Genomic DNA, 26,306 nt, shown 5'->3' with positions numbered 1-26,306 from the left:
TTGAGATAGAAATTGGGGAGGGAATGCCAATTTTTACCGGAACCGTTTCAATGAAAATCAGAAAAATTGACAAATTCTGATAAGAAACGATCGACCTCGAGTCACAAACAAAAGGTCTGGCCTACAACGGGACTCTAGTGGGAATCTAACCCGTGACACTGCACGAAAACATAATATGCTAGCCACTAGGCCATAAAATAGAGAAGTCACACCGACAATGCGCATGCGCTGTAACCGACATCGCACTGATTGCTCAAATGCACGAATGCGTGCACCTATGTATGTGCATAGATACTAGTAGCCAATAGTTTCAAGTAACTGTTTACTAAATGTGCTTCGGTTTAAATTTCATTCGAATGAAACCCTCTGAGGTTGAGGGGTTGGGATTTGTAAATTTTCACCGTAGTTTGAGCGCCACAGCTCTACACGATAATGACGAAACGAGACGGTTATTCAGCGGGGCTACACCATAATGCCACAATAGCACGCATTGTTCATTACACACACATACGGGAAAAATCGGTTGGATTATAACGAGCGGAACGCATTCAACGCCCGAAAATCTCCGAATTTCTGCCCAAAAAATCCGGCACGGGCTTACCATATTAAATTATCGTTATGGTCATTAGAGTCGCGGTCAACTCGCCGCGGTGTAACGTTATAACGTTGCCGTAAAGAGGCGGCTCGTGTCGTTTGTTATTATGTAAGTCGGGGCCGCATTTTCCCACGATGCGGCCCACAGCCCGGCGCTCCAATCCGGCCCCTGTCGTGATTGATGGGCAGGGCCGGGCCAGATTATCAATCATTCGATGGCCGAAAATAAATTCGCGTGTTTCGATTTTAATTGACGCGTCAATTCGCAGGGGTTGATCGGGGGGGGGGGGGGTGGTCGGCTTTGATTCCCTCACGCACCCATCTACCATGCTACGCCCGAATTAATTGAATGCCTGATTGCCGCGTTGATTGAGGTGACTTTGTGCAATGGCGTAAATGACATCGACATGTCCAAAAATGTATGTAAATTTAAATCGTATTCAGGCCCCGTCAATCTTTAGGATTTATTGTGATTTTATAAGAATACTACGCATAGATACAAATTGTACGTGAGCATATGTAATTCGGAGATAAATTAAAATCATAAAAAAATTATTTAGAATTTATTTGGTTTGTTGATATGTAAGTATACATATATGAAATAAAATGTACTGACACTTTTATACGTCGCATGACGAATGTAAAAAAATAGTACCATTACCATATATGGTAAAAAGCGTCAAGGTGACAGGACGTTTCCTGTACGAAATTGGAATCCGATCGAAGGATACAGATTAAATTCTCGTTTAAGATCTTCTCGCCGATTAAAGTGCATATCCTTCGTACATATTTATACAGGAAGCGTTGCAATATTAACCTTTTGAAAAGAAGGTTGTATTATATACGTTGAAATTTATCCAATGACTCACATTGATATGATTCATTGGATTTTTATTTGAATTTTATTCACGACTCTGTGATTATTGTCTATATAAATTTCATCACGCATAAAATACTAATCGTAACTCAAATTAATACAAAATATATTCAAATAACGTTGAAAAATGTTAGCTTTCTTAATACGCGTATTTAAAGTTTGCGTCAAAGAAATTCTTGATTGATTTTATATTTATTGATGAAATACAAAATGATTTTTTTTTTAATTGAATCAACATTTTTTTATAATACTTCATTAATAATAAACAACAACAAACATTGGGATAATCGTCTAAAAATTCGGTCTCCGTGACCGGCCGGAATGTGCGCGCGCAGAATACGGGAGGAAAAGCCTGTTCCTCTTGTTCCTGTTGTATCCTGCTCGCGCAAATTAAGTGAGTATGTACCGTTTACCGTGCACCCTTTTTTTTGATCTTTTGACTTAAGATCTTTCGATTTTCGATCTTTGCCTTCCGATATTTGCGTTTTCGGTAATTTCACATTCCGGCCCGTGAGGTAGACCCCTAAAAATTATATCAAAATTATAGCACTATTATAGACGATTAGACGGCAAGCGTCAAAGTTAAGACAGCGGTCACACGGTTCAGCCGCACAAATCTTCATATTATTACATTAATTTAAGTTTTTTATTATTTTATTATTATTTATACGGTTTATACGATTCGTCCGCTTTCATAATCCAAACAATGGGCTCGAGTGGTCGTAGCATTTCCTGTGAGAAATCGAAACTCGACATAGCATCTAATAGTCATCTGTGGAACAAAACCATTGTCAAATGAGTCGTCATCACTCAAGTCCGTTGTGCGTTTGAAAGCTGCAATTGTCGCCTCTTACGACCGTGAATATGGTGTGCTTTGTGTCTGAAAGGCCATCACTAATTTCGTATTTTATTGCCTTTTTTCCCCAATTCGTGATCGGCGCCATATTACACGGCTTTAAAATTGCACGTTCGAATTTCCGAGAAACTTCCTCTCTACACGAAAATTACACAGTTCGCGTTTTTCCTCGAATTCGCTTTTTCCTTTCTCCCACTTCCGTCTACATACACGATACGAAAGGTCTGAAAGGGGTCGATAAATTCAACAGAAAGCTTATAAAATTCGTAGAATAATGAACGCTATTATAGTGGTCGGTTCACATCGTTTATTGCACCGAAAGAAATCAAAACTATTGTAAGATCTGATAAATCAAATTTTGTCGTTTGTGCTATTAAACTTCCATTTATGTATCGCTTACAATTTTACTAACGACCCACCCCCTACGTATTTAACTTAACTCGACTGATTTAAACTATTATAAAACACTGAAAATTTTCAGACTAGAAAAAAATGGTTAATCTCTTTCGACGATGATGAGATAACATTCCCTTGTTATTCAGTTGCCTCATTACAGCTATACAATACACCATATTACTAATTGTTAAAGGTTGACAGATTTTCCAGGTCACTTTAGAACAAACGGAAAATTACAAAACCTATTGTTTCACATTTTTTAGAACACAATTGTAATATTTTCACTTTTCAGTTTCCGTACTTTGCAGCTATTAAACCAGTATGAAAACGAGAAATTAATGCACTTTATATGCAACCACATTGCGTATGCATAACTAACGCAAACTTCCATTATCAAAAGCTGACGCTTGTACCAGAATAATTATACCTTTTCATACAACATAAATATTGTATTCATGTGTAATTGAAATATATACTAAGAAGCCATTATTTAAATATGAATATTTTTATATGTATATATATATTATGTATATATATATATATATATATATATATATATATATATATATATATATATATATATATATATATATATATATATATATATATATATTTATATACATACGGTATATATATATCAGTGTACTTTTTGATATGAGGAAAATACAATGCAGGCCGTAGCGTGCTATAAATTTCACACACCTCAAACTAAGATATTTTTATACAGCATACAAATAGATATAAAAAATATTATATACAAAATTGTGATAAATATTTTATTGCAAAATTGTGGAAAAAAATGATTTGAAGTTAATTAATGATTCAAGGTTTATTTCTAAAGTAGAATTATATATCAACAATTATGATACACCAAGCCGAATGTTCCTCGGTATATTTGAATGGTTTTAATAATTCATTACTAAAACTCTTTAATATTACATATATTATAGAAAAATATTCAAGACCGGATATATGTACATACATACTTATGTAGCGAAAATGTAGTAATTAATTTGAATTTAATTAACAGAGAAATCTTTGATAATGTAAAAATATTAATCGATCGATCGATCTGCATTCTGACAAATTGTGTAAGGTGTATTTCGATTGTAGAGTTCCTGGATTATGTATAAAAAATTATGATGTACCAAGCCGAATTTTACTCAGTCAGTATATTTGAATGATTTTTATAATTTAATACTAAAACTCTTCAATGTATTTCTCTCCAATTTTAACCGTTAAAAACGCGTCTATCTATAGGTTGAGTTTGTTTTCTAGTGATTTTTTTCCGGAAATCCTACACGACGAGCGATCGATCTGCATTCCAGACAATGTCGTGTTCGAATTTAGGCACATACCTACACACACACTAATAATTTATTCGGAACGATACCTGAAAAATCCACTAAAGATTTACGGACACGCGAATCGGTAGTTCGGTGCGTAATTTACCCGAAATGATGTTGTCTAGCCCGAGAAGTTCGTGCCGCATAAATCTATTATTGCGTCACACAACACAAACACACACACCGTGATAAATGCGTATCAAAACTATTATATATTTACTATATTACGGGCGTTCGATGAGAATCGAAAGTGTTGCATCACATACATATGTATGTAGATGTATACGTCCGTCGAGACAGGTTGTATTTTATTACAACCGACTATACGTGTATAAATATATGAGCTGTAATTCGTCAAAGTGGGGCATGCCGCAAAAGTGAGAGTAAATTAATATCGACGATGTTGTCGGGCGACTTTAGTTTGGACAAGTTGTCGCGACCCATCCTGTCGTCGACCGCGCTCGACCGACGATTGCCCCGGTGATTGATCGTGCGAACCGGCTCGCCAAGAAGCTCGGGTAATTATTGCACGACGTTGAACGAGAGGTGTCACGAAAGTCACGATCTGTTCACTATTGCATAATCTCATATGCGGTTAGTGCAATATTGAATGAGAATTTCGCAAAAGAGTGTGAAACCACCCCTCGGCTGTAATGCTAAGATGGACATTTCCAAACATTTTTTTTCTTTTTTATGTTAGATATGTACATATTCAATTTAATTTAACTATTAACATTTCAATATATTTGATTTCAATTTTTAAATGCTTTTTCGTATTACTAAATTATGTTCACAATACATCTTATATATATTTTAATAGCTACTGATCTACTGATCATTTTCTATTTTATAATTTTAATTTAGTTTTGTTAGTAATCATAGTATAATATTATTCTAATGTTAATGTACAGCATAATAGAAAAAAGAGTTCAAAAATCTATTTACAATTCTTATAAATGCTCATAATACATCTATACATAATATTAATTAAAGATTCTCTAAAGTCGACGATCTATGTACATGAAGCAGATTGTGCTTAGGTAATCTGTGTTTATACCTGAAGGGTATAGACATTCTGTTGTAATCACAAGTGTGCTAGTATGGATTCAATATATAGTATTCTAACCATCAGGGTGGAATAGTAGTTAGCATATATGCTTTCGAACATAGTGGTCACGGGTTCGAGTCCCACTGGTTGCTATTGGCCAGACCTTAGTTTGTGACTCCAGGTCAATCGTTTCCGAGAGAGTTTGCCAATTAATCTGATTTTCATTGAAACTGTTCTAACAAATTGGCAACCTTTACCTATTTCTCGCAATTTTCGAGTTTTCGGCATCTCAAAATTTGACATAATACATATATATATGTACACACGGCGATTTTATTATTCGAATACCAACTGAAATATACAAAAATTTAACCTAAGTAATCGATATACATAGTACAGACTATAAGCCTTTAGTGTTCACAATTTACTACAAAATTGTAGAATTTACTCATGTAGACATATATGTAAGTATGTTCATACATAATATACAAACAAATATGTACAGTAATATTAGGCTTTTCTTATATTATATTTAATATTTCCGGCCAATCCTTGAATCCCACGCTCTAAACGATTCGGAAAGCGCTTTCTTAATATGTTTACTACATCCATAGCGACATTCACATCGAAAGAAAAAATTGTATAAATGTGCAACTATAAAGTTGTGACCCGTATCCTGAGGCTATAGGCACTTGTCACACTACTGACACAAACGTAATAAGAGACATAAATAAAAGTCGACTGTTGAAACTATGTATGTATGTATGTATGTATGTCCCGTCGAACGTTGCTAAACGGTGACAATAGGCATTTAGATTCGAACTTTGTCGTAGCAGTATAACGAAATCAATGTATAGTAATTTATTATGGCCATATAATAACTTCGAACGTTTACATGTGTATCATTTGATAACGGTCAACATTAAGAGCCTTGTAAAAAATAAAGGTGAGGCAGAGATATCAAATGATTTAAAAAATTAATAATACAGTGAAGTTTATTTTGTTTTGAGAGTGAGTAAAGCATATACATATGTATAACAGCTATTGTATATCAAAAGAATGAGCTCTAGAGTGTCATACTTTGAGGTGTTTTTTAAAATGTTTGTATATCAGCGGCAGTTGTTATTCGTCTTCGGGCTTTGATTGTTCGCAAGCGTTCATATCTACTGTTTGCACAGTACTGAAAGGTTTTTTTTGTGTACAAAAGCTCTCTAGTTTAAGTAGTGTACTTGTATATATATAATATGTAGATACCCTTAATTTTCAAGTCACGGAGAGCAATATTTGAAAGCGGGCGAGAAATAGCAGCTGCGTTGCAACATTTTCGAAAAACATTCCTACATCAAAAGCACATTCCACCACGGCTTATATTTTTGATTAAATACAAAATAACGTAATATATTCTATCTCCTGACATTTATTAATAAATGAAATGAAATAAATTTTCACCACATTATTTAATTTTGAAAATCTGCCTCATAAGATATTAAATTATAATAAATTAACATAAAATTTAGGATTTACTGTTAATTATTTATATTCTTCAAAAATTTTCTCTACAGGAATGTAAAACAAATGTTTAAAATATAAATGCATATTTCGACATATAATCTTCTAATTATATGTCGAAATCATACAAAAAAATGGTCTTAACTGAAATGGTCTCAGCATATAAAGATCGCAATCAACAAAAGTAAATAAGCTTTAAGCTCCTCGGAACAGGAAATATTCTCAAATTATAAACAATAAAAGATAAGAAGTGGCTCAGAAAGAAGCCATACACGTGAGACAGATCTTCAAAGTTAAATCTGTACACACGACACACTCGGGACAAAAACCAGGGTTCATCTGTTGGGATGGGTCAAAGAAACATCTACAATTTATTTTACCTATATACATATGTAGTTCTCATCAGAATTCCGTCAAAATCAACTTACATTAAAAGCTCGTCCTGGAAGTGCTAATAACCATTTCCGTTCGGATACGTCAATATTAATATGTATCGTTTTATATGGGAGTTCTGGTTTTGCCGCGTATAGAATAGTAGTCCAAGATCATGAATCATTCTCGAGCCTTAATCGACGTTGTTGTTTTTAATTATCGGGGTCAGGGTACTGCTTGCCTCGTTTGTCAGATTTATACCGATTATTGCCTAGTTAAATATTTACCCATCTCATAAGCGTATTTTGACCTTATTTAGAGCACGTTCGATACTTTTCTTTATTTAAAATTGTCTTCATTGCTATTTTTTTTACAGATTGTAATCAGATGTGGATCATGATTATTTTTACCTTCGCCATTTATGAAAATATTAGCGTACGTATCTTTATCCGCCATATCGTGAATTGGTCAGGTGGCGTAGAGTGCAAAAGGTTAAGGGCGTGGTTCATGACCAATGTGGCGTGCCACTTCGATTGCTCGCACAGATAAATCGAAGTTTTTTTTATTTAACGCTTTTTAAATACACTATTAAATTATAAAAAGCCATTTATTACAGAATTTTACATAACGGCCTGTCAACTTGATAAATGCTTCGGAATTTAGTACACAAACATTTAATGAGTGCATACATTATTAAAAGTCTTCCAAAATATATCAGGTGAACAAAGATAATAAATTATTGAACTCGTCTGTATATTTCTATTACAAAAAAATGTAATTCATATTCGCGTAGGTATGAGATTTTTTTTTCAAAGTCGTGTTATAAATTAAATAAGCGTACATTCTTAATTTAAAATGCAAATTTTAATGCATCTTGTAAGACAAAAAAGTAGCGCCATTAACGCCAAAGGCTCGTTTGACCCAGAATCTCTAATATCAACAATTAAAAAAACACTTTATGTAGACCAATGTACATGATTCGAATTGTACATTGAGTGTAAAAATTGAAAGATAATACGAAACGACAGCTCAATGCCGACTTTTTATGCAACAAATTACTAAAAATATACAGATTATAAAATAAGTATATATTACAGAATATCTTACAGAATGGTTACACGGTGTACAATGATACGAATCAAAGTGCATTCACGTGTACCACACACGTGTATCTCACGGTAATTGTCATGTGAAACGTACATTCCGTTAGCCTGACAGGTACATATATATTAAAGGTAAAGTTCAGACGGGATTTCATCCGACCAAACTTAAAACTTAACTTAATTACTTATATTTTCAATAAAGAATCGAGCCCGAACACATTTCGTAAAATATAAAGTGGTTAAACAGCCGCGGGTTAAGCCTTTTGAAGTAGCAAATTAACGTTGAAAAATCTAATTTTCATAATTACAAATTTATGCAATAGCGGTTTTTTCTTTATACTATAACTATATCAGTTCGTAAGAGCAGCGATCTCATAAAATTATGAAATTAAATTGAAAGTTAATGCACGTTGCCTTATATTATATACATATTCATATGTAATGTGTTTTGTAAATTTATGGGTATATGAAATGTGCGAGTGAATAAAAAGTATAATAAATACCCATGTGGTATAAATAATTAATAAATCAATGATTAGATCTTATATCTACTATTCTCCTTTATAATTTTGGGAAATTTCAAAGCAATTGGTTAATAATGTAAGTCGTGATGAACATTTTTTTGCAACTATGTCATAACCAATAAACAACTTTGAACATTAAAATACAAAAAACGATAAAAAAAATATTATGTTTCGCATCCACCGTATGACACTTAGTAAATTATTTCTCTTCTCTAAAATTACAATGACAATCAACGAAATGACTAATTCGAGAAACCCAGCCAGTCATGAATGAATGACTAAAGGCGTTTATGGAAAATGATTTTCAGACCAAAGAAAGCAGGTTAAAATGGGTCTGTCTCTGACTAACCGATGCGAGGGTGTTTGTTACAATACTTTGAATATGACTAATTCGAATTCATTTTTTTCTGTTTATATTTTTATTTCATATAATACATTATATAATATTATGTATCGTAAAATTGTATTCAAGAACATTTAAGATTTTTTTACATTTTATTATTGAGCAGAATTCGCCGTAGAAATAAATTTATTTTAAATTTGATTTCTTCCCGGAATACGTCAATGTTGCAAACTTGATATATAATTTTAGTCATTTACGAACTTTTTCATCGAAGCCGCGAGCTTTTTCGCAACGGTGTTCCGATAAAAAAAAAACTGGCGCTTTTCACTGAGCGCATCGGCACGGCCTAATTTCAAATTTTTCTTTTTCTTTTTTCGATTTAATTTTTAGGCCACAACCTGATTGATCACGCCCATCCCCCTGGGGATCTACAGACGTCTGTATTTAAAGCGAAGCCTCCAGTCCGGTCCTGTACGATCCGGTCCGGCATAATTGCGGCCAGTAGCCGCAGCTACATAAATACTCTCATTTGCTCGCAATTTTCTTTTTTTTTATTATTTAGTTATTTTTTGCGCCACACACATTTATATTCGCTTTCGATTTCTATGAAGACAAACCGGTGTAAATAAATGCGTCGAGCTAAATTCAATTTTTAATTTCTTAACACGCGCACTCACCCACGCGATCGTTTAGCAACCGATCGCTTTAACCTTCCCAAAAATGTCAAATATTCCGTTTACTCAATTGAATGATTTATTTTCGACCAATGTAGCTCAAAGTCTAACTATTTAACAGTATTCTCAACGCCCAAGAACAAACATAGTTACGTGTTTAATATTTTTATCATTTTTTTGAACACACAAAGGTGAATATACTCGCACGAGACACTAACGCTTCGCTAGCGCACAAATACGTGTTCAGATTAGCGAAAAGGTTAATGCCACTTCACAGTTTGGCTATAAAATTCTTCAAGACGAATATCGTATGCATTTTAAATACTCACAAGTACCTAGGTATGTGTCGTTGCTTTTTTCGCAACACGCGTCGTTTAATTTTTTCGATTGTAATTATGCAACTCAACCGAATAAAAAGCGCATATCGTCGAATCAAAAAATGTTGATTGGATATCTCTGAAATCGAAACGACCGTTCTTTGTCAATCAAAATGTAACTAGTTTTGATCTAGCTTTTATATCAATATGACATGTGTGAGCGATTGATCAAATGAAACCGTCTAAAAAATATTGAAATAAATCCGATACAATTTTTACCAGTTTGCTCTAGTATCCTTGGGTAAATCAAAACCCTGTTGCCGACTTTGATTAGTTACACTTAATCATCCACTCTCTTGGTCGGTAACCCTTTTGAGAGCGACCTGAAACTTATAGCGAGGTGTGTCCGTAAAGTTCCGGGACTGATCTGGCAACGAAATCAATTACAATCTTGAATTGCATGCGGCACGATTGCAGTATGCAACTATTAATCATGCCACGTTGGGACACTGCTGTCCGCATCGTAATTAATTTGTTTTAGTGCAGTAGCCATTATGGCTGTCTAGAAACTGACTGAACAGGCACACACACACAGTAAGACGAAAAAAAACTTGTCTTTGGCCATAATGAATTACACGGGTGGTCAATTAACTACATATGTTTACGTTAGGCGTTAGCGTTTTTTATTATTATTATATTCTTTTTTTTCTAGTTCGGAACACCGATTGACCAAATAATCTACCTGTTCTAAAATCAATATCGCTCACTGCGATTGCACGACTTTTTTTTTCAAAGTGAGTTTTTTTTTATAAAATAATATTGTGATGTTTGAAAAGCAATTGCATGTATAAAAAATGGATTTGATAATAATATTTTTACATATTAATGCACTTAAATTGTTATCGACGTAATTTAAATGGCCTCTGGAGGCACAATTCACGCGAACAAAATCCATACGTCAATTCAAAATGGTGACAAGGCGTCGGCCATTTTGAAATTTCATTTTTGATTTAGATAACCGCCTCAAGCGCCATTTTAAACGCACTTTTCCGATATTAAATTATGAACGGCACCTTGATAAAGCCGCGTAGGATAAAAGTAAATTCTTATACGTATATTATACTTTATATCCAATAAAAATAAAAATATATTCATAATTAGACATCAGAGTCACGGCTTATGAAATTTTAAAATCTGTTTTCGAATTTTTAAAATTTGACGGTTTTAAAAACTGACAAATTCTAGTAAATTTCTATTGAAGAGCAGTCTGCAAAATCAAATAAAACTAAAAATAACTTCTATTAACTTAATTTAATTTTATAATTTTGTTTTGCGCGCCTTTGTCGGGTCACGATTGTGAACAATTTTTATTCCTAATCAAGAAGAAAATGTTATATTTTAAAAATATTTCTTTTATCATTCGTATATTCTTACAAAATTTCAATGTGGATTATAAAATATCACATTCATGAATTCATTAAAAAAAACATTACGATAAATCCAGTATGATTTTTACAGGCGTTAAATTTACAACAGTCGTTTAAAATAATCGGTCGCAGCGAATTATTATAATATTAACCCTTAAGCTTCGTATTTCTACGATAATTGATATCAAAGAATACCAGTATTAAATGCAAATAATAATACCAGCACCACGCGGGTTTCTCTTATAACTCAATTAATCAAAGCTTCGTTTAAAAAGTCGCCCGATTGGTCGTTTCATGATAATTTAACTTAAGTAGTATTATTAGACCTTGGGTGAGCATCGTTTCTCGTACATAAAATTATCATAACAGTCCCGGTTAATTATTATCGAAATACCGAAACAACGAAACGCAAACGATACGATTCTCCCCCCCCTTTTTCGATGATACGAACGCGATTAAATCGGATATATGTATAAATGCGATGATGTTCGTCGATTTCGATTCCGTGACGCACGTAACGGTCCTTTTCCAATATTTATGTTACGTCGTTTGCAATTTAATACCATTGTGAAATTACTCACGTGCATAATAAATGCACTAATTCCACGAATCGCGTGCGACAGATAAGGCCTAGCGACACCCTACCAAGCCTTAACGATTGACCTGTGGCCATGGACCTTAGCTGTCGCAATGATCTAAAAATAAAATCATTGATCGTTTCCCATGAAAAAAGTTTTTATGTGAATAAAAGTATAATACGGTCTCCAACCGCTCAATAGTTATGATAACATAAATTAACAAGGGTGAAATTATATGAAATAATGTATCTGAATCCTGTAAGCGCTTTATTGGTATCAGTCGATACATAAAACATTAAGTCGAGGAAAATTAAACTTTTCCGCAAAGAAAAGCTTCCGTCGATCTATCGGAAATAACACACACAAATATCGCAAAATATATACATTTATTTCGATGACATATTTTACATATATAAAATATATACAAATAGTACAAGAACAAAAGCAATATATATTTACAAATTTATAAAGCAGTGGAAAATATTGTTTAAAACACGTGTGCATAATTATGTATATTAAATAAAATAAAAACATATTCCGTACATTCGCGATACAAATCAAAGCACGTCATACTATTTTTAATGTCCCCTGGTAAAAAAAACAGATTAATTTATTGACGTTTTATATAAGTGTTTATACATGTATGTTTTTTGTACCGTTAACGGATTTATGCATTATCAGTTTCATGACCAACGAAACGTGATATTGCAGATTCGCATAATCGTGATATTAAAAAAATATTACGAAAGGGAAAGGATTTATGCCGTCCGTTATATTATTATTATAATAATAATGTGAGCATTATTATATTTCGGCCAATAAATAAATCTATGCCAAAAAACAGCGCATAAACATTCTACGAGTCGAACTGTGTCGACGGATTAATTATATCTGAAAGGATTATTACCCAATGTATATTCGAACAGAGTTTCAGGTCAAATCGCGTCTTAAGTGTACGGAAAAAAATAATAATTCAAAATATTAATTAACATTCGAATTGCTTAGAATACATACATACATCGTTAGTAATTGCTCACTTAAAATCAATATTGGCAATATTGGTGTGTAATTTGTTTCGTAATAAATTGATTTCCCGTTTAATTAAGCTTTTTTTCCTTTCCATTATATTCAATTAATAAAACGTTGCCAATTTATCAACAGTAAATGCCTTTTTTTACAAGACTTCCGAGGAATTTTTTTTCAATCGGCGTAATGTGCAATTTAAGCCCATTCAAATAAGTGACCGTGTATAATTGAACGTTTACCTTCAAATTTGTCTAAACAATTTTAATTTTCAATACGTATCGTATGCAAAATTGACGAACTTCATTTTCTTCGCGGCATATGCGAAATCTCAATTCGATTCGTAGCAATTTGAATAAATACTAATTTCGTTAAATGGACATCAGCTTGAATTTTGTGCATACATAAGTGATTAAAAAATTAATTTCCCCCGCTTAAAAGGGTTAACGCATTTCAGAAAATAATTCAGGAATAAATTAAATTTGCGATAAAATATCTATTTTGCATTTAAAACCTATTGAACATGTTTTACTGAGCTGTTTCGTCATTTTTTTTACCTTAAATCAAACATTCAACAAGAAACAAAAACGACTTTATTTGCACACTCTTCGGTATTAAATATAGCCTATTTAAATCAAATTACTTCTCAACTTCTGTACAGTATTATTCAATCATATAAAATAATATTTTATCCTGAATTATAATCAATTGTTTTACGTGTGTGAATTAGAGAGGTTCAAACTTTGCCGAAAAAATTCTTTTGGGAGGAAAAAAAGTTTCATAGTCCTATTATTTTCTTTGAAGGATGCAAATCAAGTATAAAATCAACCTTAAATGAACGCAATTTTTTGTTCTCCTTAAAAAAACATTAAAAAATCACACCTTTTTCAGGTTGGTATTGAAATTTTTGTGCTCATTCTATATGCATAAAATACTAAATACATACATACATCCTCAAAAGAAAGTAATAAGATTATGAGACATTTATCAAATGTAAAACCAATTTTTCGGAAAAGCGAAGACCGCTCTTGTGTGTACGTGATATAATAATATAATATAATTGTAAATAAGCCAACCTACATAGAAATAGATACAGTGTACGTGATGATTTAACTAATCATTTCATAGTTTACTATGTGCTAAAAAGGTGCAATATAATCACACTACTTAATATAATATTTTTATATGATTAGAGTGATTAGAGAATTACGAGGCATCGAGTCATATATGTGGTCGATGTGGGCCAAACTGTGGTCGGTCGGTTCTGGGCGATTTTTCTGTCGGCGTGGTAGCAGATTGGTAGAAGGTCTGACTCTAGGCGAATTTCAGTCATGATGGTGTGGATGTGGTACTCACTGGAGGCAGGAGCTGCTTCCGCGGTCGCCACCGCGGGACTGGCGTCCACGGGCGCCGCCCGATGGGGCCCCATGGGGGCGCCGATAGGAGCTGCCTTAGCGCGCACGCCCGCCGGACATTATTGATTTTTTCGCGGCTTTTTCGTGCCGACTCCCAAATAACGGCCAAACGCTACAGTCACGGAAGCCTACGTACAGGGTGTTTCGCTTTTACGACCCTCCTCCGCCCACCCTTTTGATTCTCCCCTCTGTCGAAAGTATCGTCACGCTTTCGGACCGCCCGTACAATCGGGGCTAGTCACCGAATGAACGTGCATATTTATAATACGAAACATATTATAATACGAGAAATATTTTCAAATCATAATACAATACTAACAAAAGAAAATCTAAATAACCGATAATACATATATCAAAAAAATATTTTCAAATCATATCATTTGTTTTTTCGTATGAAATTACATCGAAAATTTATATTAATTTTTTCTAGATCAAATACTAGCTGTATTATCCGGCTTCGCTCGGATTTGTAATATAAGCCGCTTAAACATGACTAATTTAATAGTAAACATTTTATTAAATTTATTTGAATAGAAAATTTTATATAAATTTATTTGAATACTCATTTGTTTTTTTATTAAATTGACTGTCACGAATAAACAAATATATGTATATAGTAAGTCTCTTATAAAAAATTATATGTATTCTAAATTATATGTATACCAGAATCTGACACCTGCGCCCCCTAGGGCTTTGCCCCCTAGGATTTTGCCCCTCGGTGCGAAGGGGGCTTCGCCCTCGGCGCCTTTGCCCCCGGAGACTTCGAATCCTTTGAATCGAATTACTTGTTCGAAGACGTCATGGATTTACGACCCAACGAACGAAAGTTATATATGTATGTACATACATACAAAGTCTCTTTCCAAATTATATATGAGATGTATGTCTACGGCGCATGCTGAATATCCCATGGGTCAAAAAAGTCTCAAATGCAGCTGTCATCAGCATGATAGGGAAAGGCAGGGAACTTGTTTCTGTCATCAAGTGGAGAAAGATAGAGTAGCTCGGAGACATGATACGGGATCCAAAATACGAACTTCTCCGTTTGATAACCATGGGGAAAATAGAAGGTAGGAAATGGATTAACATATCACTCAATATAAGACGACGTACATATGTAGGTATATATGTACATCTACAATGAAATAATGTAATATTAGTTGCTTTTTGTTAACACTTGCCGCACTGTGTTGGGTAGCGAGTGACCAGAACTTATATTTTATTTTATTTCTCAAAATATACGGAATACAGGGTCTTCATATTTTATGTATTCCTCATCAAAGTCTCTACAATTTGAATTATGTCATTACGAAATAAAGACATTTATCAATATCAACAGATATAATTATTTTCGCGGAAAGCTCCTTAACACGTGCCTCAGAGATGCAAGAGAGAGGTAATTCAGTACGCGCCGCGCTCAACGTCATTTTTTTCATTTAATATTCGACGTTTAATACATGATAAAATGATTTTTATAGTTAATTACAATAATTAACCTCGCAGATTTTGCATTATTTTAACTTAAAACACACATATTTAGCTGGACGTCCAGCACAGTGACTAACGGATTTTTTTTCCGCACAGTATGCAAATTATGACAAAACTTCTGAAAATTCTCGATAATTATTTAAAAAAAAACTTTATATCTAATATATGTTTGTTTATTTGGTTCGTAAAATCCGTGACGTTCAATTTAATAAATTAATATTCAAATAAATTTAAATAAAATGTTTACTATTAGATTGGCCATGATTAAGCAGTTTATATTACAAATACCGAGCAAAGCCGGGTAAAAACAAAACATATGTTATAAATAATATATTGATTTTTTAATAAAAAAGCAGATTTTAACAAATACGTTAAAATTTTAATTTCTTCTATTCAAATTATATTATTTATGATCTCATAAAAAATATTTATATCAAGTGAAATATATTCAATACTAAAATATAATCGAATATTTTTGCTAAGAATTCGCGATATTTTCCGGTAAAGATCGATAATTTTTCCACTAATGTACATACTAATTATAAATTAATTCAATCCAATCATAGAATGTACTATTCCATTAACAACTTACACCCATAAGTCAATACACTTACAAGTAAACACATTAGACACGCATGAATGAATTTGTCAATTTAAACAGTCGAATTAAATAAAAACGAAATACCGGCAGAAATTCGCTATAATTGAATATTAATTTAGTTATTCAAGAAAAGCTCACTTTTTAATGTTATGAATATTATTGTTTTATCTCATCATCTATCCGAAGCCGATCCCCGAGGGCCTATCGATTTTGCCGCCTTCCCCATGTATTCTAATAAATAAATTGTACAAGAAAAATCCAAAATCCAAAACGTGCATCGAATACAGCTGTGTAATAGAATTTCACTGTACGATCAAGTGTCATCACTGTGACAGTACAAAATTGAAACATGTCAAATATCAAAGTTTCCCGAGAACACTCTAATAAGCACACAAGTCACACGTCGCGTCACACATGTGTCGACGGGTCTAGCGTTTCGCACATACATTAGCGCGAATACGCGAAACACTCGATTCGAAGTAATCCACACTACCGCGAACTGTCTTCGACCGAATCGATGAAAAATGTATTTAAATAAAACACACATAAACACAAATTTACTGGAAAAATAACGCAGCACGCTGTATACGGAACGTAGGGCTTATACAGGGTCGGTAGTTAAGCGAGTCGTAGCTATGTGATTGTTTTAACATAAGCGTATTAAGGCTGTCGGACGTTTTGATAAATCGCACCGTCGCTTTTGGAAATTCTAGAATTTTCAAAGATTTTAAATGGAAAGCGAAGTTTCGAGCAGATAGCAATCGCATGGATCGAAACTAAAATCGTATTTTATTACAATACCGTCCGTTTCTATGTACGTGCATTAAACTTGCAAGTTATAATACGATACATGAATGATATGCAGAAGTTGAAAAGTTATCTTGTCGATTTATTGTTCAAAAACTAATCATAAACAGGTACTTAGTTTGCATTTTTAAATATGCATAGCCTGAAAAATGGCGTTCACAATTTTTGGAGGGTCGTTAACGTGTTTTATTGTAATAAAAGCGGAAAAAATATGAAAGAATAGGTTCAGCACGAAATGCAGACTTAAATGGACGAATTTTGACCTAATTTTACAGGAACGAATTAGGCGTGGTCTCACTTATATACATTAGGCTGATTGAATGAAAAACTGAGATTTTTTACGACCTATTTTTATCTTTCTAAAAGATTTGACGAAAAGCTCGAATTACAATTGCGGCCCCTTTCATCAAATCTGATCGAACTTTTCGTAGCGTGTTCTTTGTAGTTTTTTGTCGTTTCCCATTAGGCGTATAATCACGATACGTACCCATAGTTTTAGTTTCCCTGAACGCGTTGCAAAAATAAAAGATCAATATTTGGGAAATTTTGAATGCCTAATGACTATTCGTGAGTGTGACCGAGCATTTAACGAAATATTGTGCCCAATGAAAATTCGCAAAATTAAATAATCGGCAGGTATACGAAAATAATTGCACCATTATGTTCGTTGATACCAGCACAGAACAAGCAGGCAAAAATATTTTCAGTACATGCTATGTACATACGTATATGGACACATACATATGTAGGTTCCGCAATGTGTATGTGACGTTATCGAAACAGCAGCAACCGACATGATATATTCATATTATATTGTTATTTTTATACATATATGTATACCAGGAAGGCCTAACAGGAAAACCCCAATGCGCCTTCCTGGCCAATTACAAACAATGCGGCATTTTTATTACATAAGTCACTGAATTACAAGACACTGAAAACTCGAAATTAACGAGACATCTATAGATTTTAACTTATACATACATTTTATTATACATTAATCATACTCAAATAGTGGTGACATAGGAGGTTGGAAGGTTTTAGCCAATTTAGTCGAGGAATCGTTTCAACAATTAAATCAGAAAAATTGGCAAACTCTGATAGAAAACGATCCACCTGGAGTCAAAAAAAATCCAAATTTGACCAGCAGCATTACATATATACTCACGGGATCGAACCCGGCGCCTCTCGGTGCTAGGCAAAAGCCCAACCACCGAGCCATGCTGCTGGCTGAATACAAAAGTATATGTCACCGAAACGTATCACTTAAAACTTTTCCCATTGTAGAAATATTCACGCATGAAGTGACGTCATAGTGGCGTGTGTACCCACACTAATGAAAGTTTTGCTATGTTCGTACGAATATTTTTGGAAACGTCATATTGTGACAAAATAGCTCGACGATACAACGCAAGCAATATTGCGCCGTATCATCGTGCCCTGTAATGTATATTTAAGACGATTTTAATTTTTAAACAAAATTGTGCCGAAAACGAGCGACGCTGTATAGTATGAACAGAGTTAGTCTTTTCCGTGCAGTGTACAACAGAGCTGTTGACGTTCAGTGTTTGATAATACAAACCATTGAGCGTACCTGCTATTATAAGACAAAAGTATTGCTTTTTTAATGCAATGAACAAATCAGTTTTACCATTATAAAATTTAGATCAAAAGAAAATATCAAATTTTCATCAATACAAAAATGAACTATAATGAAGTATATTTATTTGCTATGTACTATATAATATGAATGTAAAAATGCCTAATCGAAATGATATATACATAAATATATATATATATATATATATATATATATATATATATATATATATATATATATATATATTTATATATACATATATACCTATACATTGAGATCGATATCTAAAAACTTCCAATTAAAACTTCATTTTTAACGATCGATTTTCACACCGAAAATCACCATTGATCTCGCGACCCCGCGGTGCAACTTTGAAATGCATTTTTCAAATTCGGCCGTTACTTTTCGGTGACCCTGTGTGCACTCTGGCAACGATTTCGAATACGAGAGAGGCCGGGGCAAATGTCAGTTTGATATTTGGTCGTCGATGCTTCCACCGCCATATTTGACATTTGCCCGCTACTTAAGTTTCGACATGAGAGTACGAATAATAAAAGAAAATATAACAATAAAAAAATAACTACCTTATCCGGGGGGGGGGGCAATATAGCTTTATTTCGAATTTAACAAATAATTGACACAATCGCCGTAAATAATAAATATAGATACCTAAATAATTTTATTTGAGGGTGCGAAAAGCAAAGGAACAGTCACCTATGAGAGGCGTTTTATCATGCAATTCGTAAGAAAACGGTACATTAGCGAGAGATATGCATATCTCCGCATTTACGCGTTTATTGGAGGGTCGAGATTTATTTTTTTGTATCGTTTTATGTTCATTAGCCTTCGTATTATTAAGACGTCCTGCAGCGCCACCTTGATGATACTCCTTCGATTGCCTCTCAAAATATTTTATTAATTAAAGTAATGCTGTGCTAACTTTAAATTCCTTTTTTTTTTATCAAGACTCGTAAATTTTGCGACCGGAATTGTTGTCATTTACTGTCACAGACCATTGATGATCTTTCAATAACACATATCAAATACATTTCTCGAGAAACCAAATCAAAATAAAACGAACTTATTAATAATGATCAATAGTCACCGTTGCCATATGAATTTCAATATTTGGACAAACATACATACATACATACATATGTATATATGAAATAAATTATGAAAATAATTTTAATTTCATAAATTTAATTAAATAAATCAATATATCTAATATATAATTTCGAAAGAGACCTTCTATGTATGTAAGTATTGTTGGTTGGAAACTGTTGGGAAAGTTTATATGACAACGCGCCGATTAAATTTTTTTTCGATTAAAAAAAAATATTATAAACAAACAAATGAATATTTACTATTTGATTCGCCATGTTAAAGCTGTTTATATTTCAAATACTTAGCGAAGCCGGTTAAAACAACTAGTCTATTTATAAATTATAAGGTAAAAAAAACCTCTAACCAATTAATATGCCTCATGTGCAATTAACTAAACTTAACAAAACAATTCAATATTATTATGATGTTTTTGTTTCAAAAATTAATATATTATTAATTCAATAATACATACATATAAAAAACAATGAAATATACATACATACATATATACATATATGGATTCATTTATATAAAAATGGAATTCATTTTTTTAATTTAGTACATTTATACCTACTGTCTGACCATAAATTTTTATAAACGAAAATTCTTTTGCAATGAAATAAAATATGAACGTAATATTTAGCATCTTCTTAAATTTAAAATTACGGTAATACCGATTTCGATGACATTTTCCACGTCAAAGTGTTTACAATAATACAATATAATATTATATTTGCTTACAAAAATAATCGGCTTTTGCTTGACGTATCGCATTTTCGCGATAAATTACACAAAATATGAACCGTTTACAAACACGCGAATAAACCGAGTTCAAAAAAATCATACACATATGCACATACATATATACTATAGTGAAGGTACCAATTTTTACTTTATTTTCAATGGTGATCGAATCCTTACCCCCCATAATAAGTACATATGTATATTCAGCAAATAAATATATTATATATGTACATATTTATGTGAATACAAATATATCTACATATGTACATAACAATAATGATGATAAAATGTACAATACATACCGGAAATTGCGAAACATTGCATGGACACAAAATTGACATCATTCAAATTTGAATTTGAATCACATTGTTTCGATTCCAATTAAGCATCAAGCAGGTAAAATTTCACGAGACATATTCGACACCCAAAACTTTTATAAAAATTAAACAATCTTCAAACACGAATCAATAGCAGATGAAGCACACAAAGATATATGTATTTCGATGCCAATTTGACAATTTGAAAGGTTAAAGCCGCAACCGCGTCCGAACGATTCCGCGAAAGAGATGTGCACTGCACTCCACTGGAAATATTGCACAATCGTAAATATATACATAATACCTACTATGGTTATCAATACATAATAGAGATTTACTGTCTCAATATGTTAATATTTGTAACATTTAAGCTTAAAAAATATTTAAAATTAATATTCAATATATATTTTGCAATATTATATAAACGAAATTTTATTAATTGCAAGTATATTTTATGTCATCCTCGTATCAATATGCTTGAGATCAAACTGAATGAAAAAAAAAAGAAATTCAGTTCGTTACATTCAGTATTTTCCTGCATACTACATATAAGGTATGTATATTAGCTACAGAAGGCGCGTGCACAGTACTCACACAAATGCATTTTTCAAATACAGGCTGTTGAAAGAAACACGCTAATATTTATATATTTTATTTCAACCGATCGTGTAATGTTTTTAAGATGATATAATTTGGATGGCATATTTATTTAATATTTGAATACGTGCCACGAATAAAATGATAAATAGCATTTTTTTTAAATTATAAGTAAAAAAAACGTACATAAAACAAACGTACGTAAAACAAACGTACGTACGTACGAATTAGATGTGGGCATAGGTTCTGACATGACATTATGGTACGACGCATTATCAATAACAATTACAGATTGGGGTTGTAAATTTGGAACAAGCTTTTCTTTAATCCATTTTTGGTAATTAATCGCGTTCATATTATTATGATAATCTCCGGTTTTAATTTTAGATGGATATATAAGCAACGCATTTGGAATAAATCCTTTTTCAGAACAGGCGTGAACTATTATTAGCATATTACCCTTATAAATCGGTACTCTGCAACCTTTGCTAGTTTCATCGGACCATGATTTTGGCATCGTGTGTGAACTATTTATATAGGATTCATCCGTGTAAACTATAGAGCGGCCTTGCAATCTATACTCTTCTAATTTGGAAAGATATATGGATCTCTTCAGTCGAATTACACTTTTTTCAATAAGTATTTGTTTATTATTTTTCATCTTTCTCCATTTGAAACCTAGCCTACGAACGATAACTCTTAACGAAGAAATTGCACCTTTAAATTTTAAACTATCTTTCAAAACTTCTAATAACTTTTGTAGGGTCGGAAATGTCTTATGAACTAGATGAAAATCGTAGATAGTTCGCTTGATGACCTCTTGATCAAAACTATCCACTGTAGTTATTTTTGATAACCTTACACGATTTTTGCCCGGTGCCCTTAAAACAACTCGCACAGTCGATGAAGAAGTGGATGCTGCTGGATCTGATGAAGATATAGGTTGTTTGACTCTGAAGATATAGGCTGAAGATATAGGTTGTTTCGTTGATGGCTCCGATATTGAATGTTGCGATGTTGGTGGTTTATTAGCCACCACAAATTGATTTCGTACTTCACAAACAATTCGCTGAACACTTATTTTAGAAACACCAGTCGCTTCCGCAGTTGAAGCATATAAATTTTTCATAAAACTATTTCTTTCGTCACATTCACTATTCACTATACGATGCATGAAATAGTTGAAAACATTATACACAATTTCGCGAGATTGTCCCGTTAGTGTTTTCCCAGAACCAATTTTATTACAAAGCATTTTATTATCATATATCCACTAATTCTAATGAACTAACTCCAATTAACCAATTAGCAAACAATTTAAGAACGCGTTACGTCAGTTTGTGGGGGTTGATCGGTGACTGACCAGTGAAACTGGAAAAAATCACTCTGTAGTGCACACTTTGAGCAATACAAAAAATAATTGTTGTTTCTGTCATGCTCGGAAAGTGGGTGCGTATGAAAGGGACCAACTGATTGTCCTAGAAAACAGATACAAAAAATCTTATTCATATCTTCACGGACACAATATACGTGCTTGTATTGGTACGTGCCAGCTTTCGCTGCACGAGCTATATATTGTAATATAATACAAAAAAGGCGCAGTTCTATACGAAAGGATTTATTTCAAGAATTTTATTATAATGGTGTTGTTTTCAGACATTTTTAACTAACCAGAATTTGTTTAAAATGTCTTTTGTCTCACATTTGGGAAACAAAAGAAAATATCATATATCACAAAACTTTCATCTCATTTTATCTGACGATTTAAACAATAATCGATTTTCTATCACGAATTTAATACAAAAAATGTATTTTTATAAAAGTATTGTATATGAAGTATAAATGTACATACATATATGTTTTATTGTGAACGATTATATTAAATATTCTCTGATCGTTTTATTTCACCTGTGCGCAAAAATAGGGTCGTCACTTTCGTTGATGGAACGCGTACAAAAAACCGATTCGCCCATTGACGGAATGTAGCTCGTCTTCGATACGACACCGACAGGTATCGACAACCTTTTATAAAAAAAAGACGACAGGTTATTCACGCAGATGGTATGCGGGAAACGTTTCAAAGACCGGAAGTGGTTGGGAGTGGTTCTTATTTTACCTGTATATAATTATTATATTACAACATTAGATACTACATACATATATATTGTTCTTATGATATTTGCGGTCATAAAGTAATGTTTCGCCGTGTTGTGGTTAGATTGAAAATAATGCTATTCTTCGAAGACTGATAAATAGGATATAAATCCAATTGATCTGTGCTGTAATCCATTGTTATTTAATATCAGTTGTTAGAAATACAATTGATAATTCAACTAACATAAATTTATTTATTACTCGTGGTTACATATTAAATCAATTATTTAAAAAAAAAACTATATTATGTACATATGTATGTAGATAAAACTGATTTCTCAACCAAATTCAAAATTTTTAAGCTCAATTGATTGATAAAGAAATAAATTGCTAAAATTTATCATTATTATTTTTAGAAAGTTAATTACTTCTTATCGTAATAATAATATTCGAATTATTAAATAGCGCGTATTATATTTTAAAGATCAATAATGGAAAAAATATGATTGCATAAATAAATAGCTTGGAACTTGGATATTAATTCTATACATATTTTATTTTTATTTTTATTTTATTATATACATATACATATGTATACCAAGAAAGCCTAACGGGTAAGCACCAATGCGCCTTCCTGGCCAATTACAAACAATGGAGCATTTTTGATTATATAAGTCGCTGAATTACGAGACACAGAAAACTCAAAATTATCAAAACATCTATGAATTTTAACTCCTACATAAATTTTATTGTACATTAATCGTACTCAAATAGTGGTGACATAGTAGGTAGGAAGGTATTTAGCCAATTTAATCGAGGAACCGTTTCAACAATGAAATCAGAAAAATTGGCAAACTCTGATAGGAAGCGATCGACCTGGAGTCGCAAATATCCAAGTTTGACCAGCAGCATTACAGATATACTCAGAATAAGTTATTTTCAATCGGATCAACTTACGGGATCGAACCCAACGCCTCTCGGTGCTAAGCAAAAGCCCAACCACCAGGCCATGCTGCTGGCCATGTCATCATCATCATCTACAGCCATTCCCCATTCACTGCTAGATGAAGGCATCACCAATACGCATCCCCATTCACCTCTGTCTTGAGCAACTCTCATCCATTTAATTTCCCATCTCCTTGTGGCTTCCTTGCACCCTTTTACATTCTCTCGGGTACTATTCGGGCACTTATTCCTCTAGCTACATGACCCACCCATTGCTATTGCAATCCCTTTGCTCTTTTCCAGTGGTGGCTGGTCAGATCCTGTATCTCTATCGCAGAGTCCATAGTTTTGAGAAAATGTGTGTGAGCAGTGTTTCCAAAGAGCACTGGTAATCCTACGAAATACTCCTCGTACACATGCAATTACGGACTGTGCGATAGAGATAGAGCATCTGACGAGCCGCCACTGTTCACCACTATATCAACTACCCTTGTCATACTTCTTACGCACATATCCCGTTTCCTATCTCTCCTCGTATATAGCCAGCAGTTTGGCTTAGTGATAGCGTATATATTTAGCATCACTGAGGTCATAGGTTCGTGTCCTCGCCACTGCTGGTTAGATTTGGGGGTTTTGTGACTCCAAATCGATCGTTTCTCTATCAGAGTTTGACAATTTTATCTGATCATTGCTGAAACGGTTCCTGAAAATTGGTATTAAAAAATCTAATCCTGTTGTCACAAAAATCTGCCTGTGTATAATTTGTATTAATTATACACTGTAATCTGTAATCCATAGATGTCACTATGATTATTATTTCTGATTAATTGTTATATTCTATATATTCTGATTGTATATGTATGTATGTATTACTGTATTTCTGATTTCTGATTGTTTATGTATTTCATTAACGTACACCCGTCGCATTGGAGCAAATCTGTAATGGCGAGTGACAATAAAATAAAATAAAATAAAATAACACTTTATGCAGCATTCCAATGCCCAACTTTCAAGTCCATACATCAATTAATGTACATGTTGGCATATATGTAAATACAAATGTACTAGTGAAATTATATCATCGAAATCAGATAAACATCAAAATTGTTTACCGTAAATTTGCATAGTTGAATTGTAAATAAATAATAATCAGCCGTACAGTAAGTTGCGAATCACCTTGTACAAGCAGTGCGAGCGAGACAGCTCGGATATCGCACGAGTGCGAACAAGATGGCGATATCAAACGTATCCCTTTCGCTGTCGCTAGCAATGAAAGTATTTTTAAAAATATATATCACCCGAAGTCTAATTGAAAATTATTCAATACAGTAAATGTTACACTTGTTGGCTAATCCTATTCATGAGTGATTGGCATTTTGAACGTGTACCGAAGGAACCTTATCACAATACTGCATAATAATCGCAACCTTCGCTCACCTGAACGTTACGATTGGCCGATCGGCAGAGCAAGACAGAGCACACCCAATTAACGAACGCCAAAGCGAGACGGAGCATGCAACGGGACCTACCGGGTGTTTATTAGATTTTTTTACATGGAAAACGTTTACGTTACATTTCCAAACCATCCATTTACTAAGTTTATA

At 33.1% G+C, this 26,306-nt stretch overlaps 2 protein-coding genes across 5 annotated transcripts in view; both read right to left on the bottom strand.

The window, feature by feature from the left end:
* The window catches only part of LOC143920309 (myogenesis-regulating glycosidase-like), a 950,780-nt gene that overhangs the window by 646,952 nt on the left and 277,522 nt on the right, over positions 1-26,306 (bottom strand). The gene's annotated exons all lie outside the window — the stretch shown is intronic.
* The window catches only part of LOC143919883 (uncharacterized), a 62,313-nt gene that overhangs the window by 19,583 nt on the left and 16,424 nt on the right, over positions 1-26,306 (bottom strand). The window contains exon 1 of one of the 4 annotated variants that reach the window (XM_077442444.1): positions 14,198-14,383. The exons of the other annotated variants lie outside the window; for them this stretch is intronic. The gene's annotated coding sequence lies outside the window, so the exon portion shown is untranslated. Of the gene's footprint in view, positions 1-14,197; positions 14,384-26,306 lie in introns of those variants that run through there. 4 annotated transcript variants of the gene reach the window in all.

Source organism: Arctopsyche grandis, chromosome 12 (genome assembly GCF_051622035.1).
Source record: "Arctopsyche grandis isolate Sample6627 chromosome 12, ASM5162203v2, whole genome shotgun sequence".
Classification (NCBI taxonomy): Eukaryota; Metazoa; Arthropoda; class Insecta; order Trichoptera; family Hydropsychidae; genus Arctopsyche; species Arctopsyche grandis.
Note: the sequence above shows the minus strand (reverse complement) of the source record. Positions and strands in the feature narration are given on the sequence as shown.